The following is a 9,135-nucleotide window of genomic DNA, read 5'->3' as shown; positions in this document are numbered from 1 at the left end:
AGAAGACGTGATTTCCTCTCTCTGGATAAATTATATGCTCCAAATAGACTCCACCGCATAGAATAAATCAATATTTTCAATATATTTAATATAAAAATAAATATACATTAATTTATAAAATTATAATTATGAAATTATTTTTTAAAAAATAATTCACAATTATTTTTATAATAATTTTATTATTTTATATAAATTATTCACATGAAATCGCTTTATTATATAATTTGTATAAAAAAAAAATAATAATAACAGCACTTTTTTTTTTCCGCTTTATTAGATTTTGGTTTGAGGGTTTATCGGTCGGCTTTTGATATCGGATGATGTAACTTCCGCTAATATTCCTTAAAGGCAAAGGCACATCATTCAGCTTCCGTGGAGTGGAGTGTCTGCCAAAATAGAACACGTTTGGACTAGTAAGATATAGAAAAATTGCTCACTGATGCTTTGCTCAATTATTATTAAGCAATCACAAAATTAGATGTTCGCTCATATATATGTAAATTTAATAATTAAATATGTAGTTAGGCAGTAATTATAAATTTATTAAATTGTTTTGTTATATTGATTTTAATGCTGCGGAAAGCAAAATGCCAATATTAAAGCTATGCATATTTTATCAAAATTATTTACATAATTTATATAATATAACAAGTGTGATAGTATCAACCATGAGATCACCTGTGAAAAGTGACAATTAGTAAATTAGGTAAATTGGAAATTTATTAGAGCGTGACATGGGACCTAATAATTTATTCAAGCCAAAGCTACTCTACATGAGATCACCCTTTAATTTTTAGCATTTTTATTTTTGACTGTTTTGAAGAAAGTTTGATATGATTATTTTAATTTTTATTTCTAGACACATTAAGACCTTGTTTAATAAAAATTTTTAATGAAAGGTTTTAATCATAGTTAAAATATTATTTTTCTTCCTTATTTATATTATTTAGTAATATGATATTTATATTAATATTTAAAAATTTAAAAAATACTTTTCGAAAAGCTCCTCTTTTAATTTTTAAAGGGTGGTGGAGTTTTTTTTATTAATATCAATAAAATTATATTATTATTTTTATATTTAATAATTATTATAATAATTATTTTTATAAAATACTTTTAATTTAATAGTTATATAAATAATTAAAATTAATATTTAATGATTAATAGAGTAAAATAATTAATAAATATTAAAATAATTAATAATAATATTGTCGAATATGAAAAGAAAATAAAAGAGAAAAAATAAATTGAGTAACTTAAAAATATTTATTTTTTTTTTAAATATATGGGAAATGTCTAAAAATAAAGATTAAGGATTAGAATTGTAGATTTTTTTCTTTTTAGAAATTAATAATAAAAATTTAAAAGTTGTAGGGATTGAAAATAAAAAATTCCATTTACAAATAAAACGTAAAAGTGGATCAAGTCAATCAACGTTCCCACGTATTTGCTTTTCTTGATTTCCAATAAAGTGGACAGAAATAAAATAGAAGTTAGGTGAGAATGAGTCTTTTGTGCACTGGAAGCTGTCAGCAAAGAACCAAAACACCAATTTTCAATTAAATGCCAATCTTCCAAACCAATTTGTCAAGGCAAAATTTTGGTGATATTAGGATTAATCCAGACTTTTCTTATCGTTCCTTGCGTAAGTCGTTTGTTCGAGAGATGTATTTTTTTTTTAATATATATTAGTTATTAAATATTTAAAATAATATTTTTAAAAATTAATTTTTATTTTAATCTCAATTTCAAACAATTTGACAATATCAACGTGGATTAATCCTTTTCTAAATATGTCTTATAAATGGAAAGCCAAAAAATACTTTTATATACAATTACTGGTCAAATTTATTTTTTTAAATACTTTCAATTTATTAAATTAATACTAATTTAATAAATTGAAAGAGATTGTGATCAAAGTTGCTGGATAAAAGTTTAAATATGCCCTTCACCTTTATATGGAAATTTAAATAAATTAATTTAAAATTTTAGGGCTAAATTTACTCACAATTATTCATTTAGGTTTAAATTTGTCCTACACTAATAAAATAATATTTATTTAATAATAAAATACTGTTTTCTTTATTTTTAATTATTATTTATTAATTTTTAATGAAAAAAAAAATTGAAGAGCAACATAAACATTTCCTCTGCCTAGTTCTTGAAGTAGATTATGGATTGTGTGAAGCACATTGCAAGCTCAATTACGCGTCTGAAAAAACTGAAAAAGTGTTCTTTTTCCTGTGCATGCTTTTTCCCCATGGTGGTCCTTTCACTTCATATTTCATTTGGTGATGATCTATCATTTCAACTGAAAATCTGGTATACATTCTGTAATGAAACTCAAGTTTTGACACAATGGAAAAAAAATGTGGTATACATCAGCACAGATTTAAACTCATTTTGAGATGTAAATGCATCATAATTAAACCCAAATTGATTTAAAGCCAGAATAGTGAACCCATATATTTGATGTCTCATTGATATCCTTGTAGAGGCAATGCCATATTTCTTTGCCGCCTCTATGCTGCCATTTCGGTATGGTCTCCTAGCAAAAAAAGCGAGGTGAATACATCGAGCCATATTTGTTTGGGGATTTTGGGGGGGCTGCTGGGTTATTTGAAGGAGACGGAGAGCTGCTAGGTATGGCAACGAATAATATGCCTATAAAAGTTTTATATTTAAATTCAATTAATATTTTTTAAATTTAAATATATCAAAATTTTATTAAAATTTATTATTAACCGTATGAGCTCATTTTAAATTTAATTTTTATTATACAAAAAATATCTTAAATCAAACCTGTTTAATTTTATATATTATAATTAATGATCTACATAAAAATGTATATTTATTAATAATTTATATTTTAAAAATTTAATAATTTCATAAAATATTTAAATTTTATTTTATTTAAAATAAAAAATATAAAACTTATAAAAAATATATATTTTATATTTAATTAAATATTTATATAAACAGATACAAGCAAATTCACCATAAATATTATTTTTTAAATTATAATTTATTTTATTTTTAATTATATACTATTTAAATATGTTATATTATAGTTCGATGAGGTTGGATACTTTCGAAAATTTGACTTGTTGCTACCGTGGAGGGAGGTTCAAGATCTGATTGTAGGGTTATTTGAGAAATTGAGGGGTTGCTGGTTATTAATTTTTTGTTATTGATTTTAATTGAAAATAGTAAATATTTTTAATATTTAAAAATATAAAAATTAATATTTTATTAATAAAATTTTAAAATATTATTATTTTTTATTTTTTATTTTTTAAAAAATAAATTTATTTGAACTTGAATGTAAAATATAGGAGTTTATTTGACAAAAAGATGAAATTGGATTATCATTGGATTTATTTAGACTTTTATGTAACGTTGAAGGACATATTTTAAATTATTTTCTTTTATATTTTTTCACTTAAAAAAAACAATTCAGTGAATATCACTAAATATATTAAATAATGTAATAATAAATGCTTACGTTTTATACTTTTGTTGCTCTTATTAAATAATAATAATAATAATAATAATATAAATAACAAAAATTTAATTTGAACACAATTAAAAATATTTTATCAAAAATTATAATATTATATGTAAAATAAATAAATGTTTAATAGTTAAGCTATTAACTCGCCAATGAAATTCAATACAGTGGCAGCCTTTTTAAGTGATTACATGAGGCAGGTGTAAGCCCCGAGCGCATGTGATCAGGATGTAATATGTGACGTGGGTTAGCAAGGCCACGATCTAATGAGTGATGGCGAAAAAATGATTTTATTTTGGTGATGGCGCACTAAAACGAAATCATTTTGCTTGTCAATTGCTATCTAGACGCGTTAATATACATCTTCTGCACGCCACGTGGATATTCTAGTGACGAGTCGAATTTCAACCAAATACATTTTTTATCAAACTTCTTGACAAAGTAATTAAGCCACTTACCCAAGACAGCGATCAACCCACAATTAATTATGGATCATTGAATGTTGTTATGCATTCTTAATGAATTTGGAACATACCTAACTCTACAGCTATTTGAGATTTTGATTTGGTGTTCATTAATTTTATAAATATTATTAAATATAAAATAAAGTTGTGACTTTTGAATGATCTACTCTTAGACATGATAATAAGTTGAATATTTACTGATATCCTAATATGATCAAATTATAATATGATGAATTTGAGTAATATGTTATCGAATTTTGAAATGAATTTAGGTTTAAAGAATAATATATGTGTCATATTTAAATTTAACATGCTGAATATTTGTTATTCGAATATATTTATATAAATAATTAATTAAATATAAAATATAAATTTTGTATAATAATATTTATAAATTTTTGTATATTACAAGTTAGATAAATAAAATTTAATTTTTTATAAAATTATTAAATTTATAAAATATTAACTATTAATAAAAAATAATTTATTTGTATACCATTAACTAACATATATAAAATTTAACAAGTCTTTTAGAATATGTTCAGATATTAAAAACATTAATAAGAGTTGAATATATTAATATTTGCAAATATTTTATTTATTGCGATCTCTGAGTATAGTTGATATCTCTCTTACAAAATTATAAATTTTCGTGAAATAATAAAAAAATAATCTTTGAAATTTTTATTTTGATGAAATCTTGTAGTTCAAGGGTATAATTTTTGAAATTAATTTTTCAATAACAAAACTTTTCTTTTTTTCTTTTTAGTGATTGTGAAGCGTGCAACATTTTTATTTGTATTTTCTACTTACTGCAAATTACATTAATTTTAAATAAAAATATTTAATTAAAATGTAACTCTAAAGTTACATAAATTAACAAACTTTAAAGAATAAATTATATATATAGTCAATTTTTATTATTAAGATAGTAATATTTTTTAATTATTTTTATTCATTATATTTAAATTTTACACTATTATTAAAATAATAATTTAATAATTCTATTTTTATAAAAATATATTAATAATTAATTAAATTATTCTTTATTTTACGGCTGGGATCCAGCTCCAAACAGCCCATAAAAATTAATGTGGCGGTGGGAAATCTCGTGATAGTGTATCCAAACACCTCCCAAATTGATTAAGGTTGGCGCCCCACTTTTCCGCGTGGATTTCATAATTCTAATCTCCCGCCAGTTACGCGATTTGATCCTAACATTATTCAATTTGACTTTATAATATTAAGTTAATTAAAATTTATTTAAAATTGTAATAAATTTAATATTTATAAAATGTTTTATTAATTAAATATATAAATACAAATTTAAATTTTATTTTTAAATAGTAATAATAAATTAAATAGTGAGAAATAATTTTTTTATTATAAAGTAACAAATTATAAAATAACTTTAAACTAAAGAAGGGAATAAAAATATTTATAGATTAGTAAGGAGGAGAGAAAAGAAATGTCAATATCTCAATTATGTTAGGTATATTAAAGATAAAGATGAAAAAATGTTGGTGAAAGATAAGAACATTAAAAAAATATGGATAAATTATTTTAATGATCTCTTTAATAATAGTCAAAATGGTAATAGCGTGAATATAAACTATAGAACAATAGAAAAGAATGTGAATTATACTAGAATGATTAGATATTTATAAATAAATAAAGCACTTAAGATAATAAAAGTGAGTAAAGTCTGTGGACCCAATGCAATACCAATTAAAGTGTAGAAGTGTTTGGGAGAAATGGGAGTGGCATGGTTAACTAAATTATTTAATAAGATTATAAACTCAAAGAAAATGCATGATGAATGGAGGATGAGTATTTTAGTACCTATTTTTAAAAATAAGGGAGACATACAGAGTTATTCAAACTATAGGGAAATTAAACTCATGAGTCATATTATGAAGTTTATAGGAGAGTTGTGGAGTATCGACTACGTCATGACACTTCTATCTCTCTCAATCAATTTGGCTTCATATCCGGTCGTTCAACTATGGAAGCGATCTTTTTCATTAGAAGCTTGATAGAAAAATATAGAGATGTGAAGAAAGATCTACATTTTTATTGATTTGGAGATGTCTTATGGATTGTATTATAACAAAAAAGGGTATCTATTAGGTACATACAAGTGTTAAAAGATACGTATGAAAAAACAATTACTATTGTACGCACAGTGGAAGGGGACACAATAGATTTTCCGATCTTAATTAGATTACACCAAATATCAGCTATAAGCTCTTACATTTTTACATTAGTTTTAGATGAATTGAAGAAACATATACAAGAGAGTATTCCTTAGTGCATGATGTTTATGGATGATATTGTTCTGATAGATGAGACGCGAGAATGAGTCAATAGAAAGCTAAAGCTTTGGAGAAATACTATATAGTCAAAGAGCTTTAAGTTAAGTAGAACAAAAACATAATACGTGCATTGCAAGTTCAGTGAAAGCTAAACTGGTGATAGGGAATGAGTTAGTTTAGATGGAATGGTACTGTCCCAAAGTAATCACTTTAAATATCTCGGCTCAGTCATTCAAGTGGATGGAGGATGTTAGTCATATGATTAAAGCTTGATGGTTGAAGTGGAGACGTAACACGAGAGTTTTATGTGATCGCAAGATTCTCAATAAGTTGAAAGAAAAATTTTACCGTATGGCCATACGATTGGTTATATTATATGGTAGTGAGTATTGGGTATTGAAGAAGTCGTATACGTATAAGATAAGAGTTACAAATATGAAAATATTAAAGTGGATGAGTGACCATACTAGACTAGATAAAATCCATAATAAGAGTATTAGAAAAAATGTAAGAGTGGTGTAAATTGAAGATAAGTTGAGAGAAGAGAGATTGAGGTAGCTTAGTCATGTAAAGTGTAGACATATAGAGACTCCAGTTAGATAAGTATAACATATTAAGTTAGAGGATAAAAAGAAAGAAAAAAGTAGACCTAAATTGATTTAGAGAATAGTAGTACAATATGATCTAAAAATATTATATATTTTTAAAAATTTAATCTAAAATTATTTAAAATAGAGAAAATCAATTTATATATTTGATCTTAAATTTTTGAGATAAATATTTAGTCGAGTTTAAAGTAACAAATTCAAAACCTTTATAACATGTAATTTCTATCAGTAGGTGAGGGAATAAAATGATTTGAGAAATGAAATCGGAGAAAAATAATATTATAAAGAAAAAGTGAGGGGCCGCGTAAAAGTGGACCCACCATTTGATTATTATAAAGTGAGAATGGGCGGGGAGACCTAGTTCTCTTTATTATTATTAATATTATTATTGTGAAACTTTTTCCAGAAATCTCCTTGATAGGGATACGAGAACAATATTATATTTTGAGGTTGCTTAAGCGACTGAAATTTTAATTGTTCCAAGAAAGAGTTCCGGAGAAATTATTGAATAGGTCCTAGGAAGTTATTAATGAAAGTTTTATGATAGAATGTATCTCATTTTGGAGAAAAAAAAACTTTGTATATATTTTGATTTTATACTTTTGTTTATGAATAAGAGATTTTAAATTTAAATTTCTTTTATAATTAATTATATTAAATAAATATTTTATATTACATCATATACATCTAATTATTCTACTTATTATTAAATTTGTTATTTTTTTTTCATTTTTTATAAATAATTATTAATTAGATAATCTTTTTATAAAATAATTAATGAATCAATTAATAAATTTAAAAATATTTAAATTTTCATTATAATATTTTTTATAAAATAAAATTAAAATTTAATAATTTTTATAATAATAAGCACACAAATCCAAATGTTTTATAAATTAAGATTTGGGGTCCATTAACCATCGGTGAAAACAGATGTAAAGTTTTGATTGGCATATGAATTTTGTATTATTCCACATGGAAAGAAATCCCATAACTCATGACGTTTGGAGCCCATTAGACTCACAGCGACGTAACGTCGATTTCCAAGGCCACTCAAGGCCACTGGATCAACGACCCAAATGAAGACGGCATTCAATTTTATTTATATTGCTTCTTCCCCTATGTTCAGGGAATACCTCTCTTCCGTTGATGGCTAAAAATAATAAAATAACTTTTTAATAATATTTAAAATATTTTTTTTTAATTTTTTTAATTTATTTTTTCTAAAACTTAATATCAAATGAGATTTTAATAAATTAATAAATAGAAGTTATTGACCTATTAAACATGTTTTTATTTTAAAAACCATGAATTTTCTCATTTACTAATTTACTACTTTTTGAAACTTAATTATACTCCATTGCCTCGTAAAATCTCCTCCAAAACAGTATTTTTTTTTGTCACGATTCAAAATTTTGAATTGTGAACGGCGCATAATTTAAGTATTCTTAAATCATGCAAGTCTTATCAGAGTATCTTGAATGAATATATTGTCATTTACTAATCCCAAAAATAGACAAAATCCAAATTAAAAAAAATGCTGAATAAACATCATAAATATCACATAGGTGAACTACGGAGTCTCTACAGATTTCAATAAAAACTTAAACTGTTCAATAAACTAAAATAATTATTAGCCCGAGAAAATATGAATTCGGGCATACCATGAGAATAAATCAAAGTTGTCCCTCTCCAAAAAATGGACTAAATATTTGGATCAGCTGCAGAATTCTACTTATCTGAAACAGATAACAGACAGAGAAAACGTGATTTGTGCTAGATGCTCAGTGAATGATAATTATAGCACACAACGGAATAGGAACAGGCAGACGCTTGATTAATTTCACAATAAATTTTCTATTCAATAACATCATGCTCATGCTGTCAAAATCATTAATAAAATAACTTCATAAAACATATATATAAAAGAAATTCATTCAATAAAAATTTTATGGTACAGTGTACCAGGGTGATGATACCCCACATCACCAAAGGCCAGATGGTAAGCGCGCTACCAGATATTAGATATCTTCCTCCTCCTTTACAGATATCAATGCATATGATACTAATGCAAACCATAAACTGCAATGATGCATGACTCGACAATACAATCTAATATCGTGATAGTCCACACGGCGGGGCCAAATAACAGAAACAGATACTGGGCACAAGTACCAATTTAAAATAGAAAATCAATTTGTACAAATTAATCAAAATCAATAAAAAATTTCAGATAG

Source organism: Hevea brasiliensis, chromosome 9, assembly GCF_030052815.1.
Source record: "Hevea brasiliensis isolate MT/VB/25A 57/8 chromosome 9, ASM3005281v1, whole genome shotgun sequence".
In the NCBI taxonomy this organism is placed as follows: Eukaryota; Viridiplantae; Streptophyta; class Magnoliopsida; order Malpighiales; family Euphorbiaceae; genus Hevea; species Hevea brasiliensis.
The sequence above is the reverse complement of the archived record's forward strand: the minus strand, read 5'-3'. Positions refer to the sequence as shown.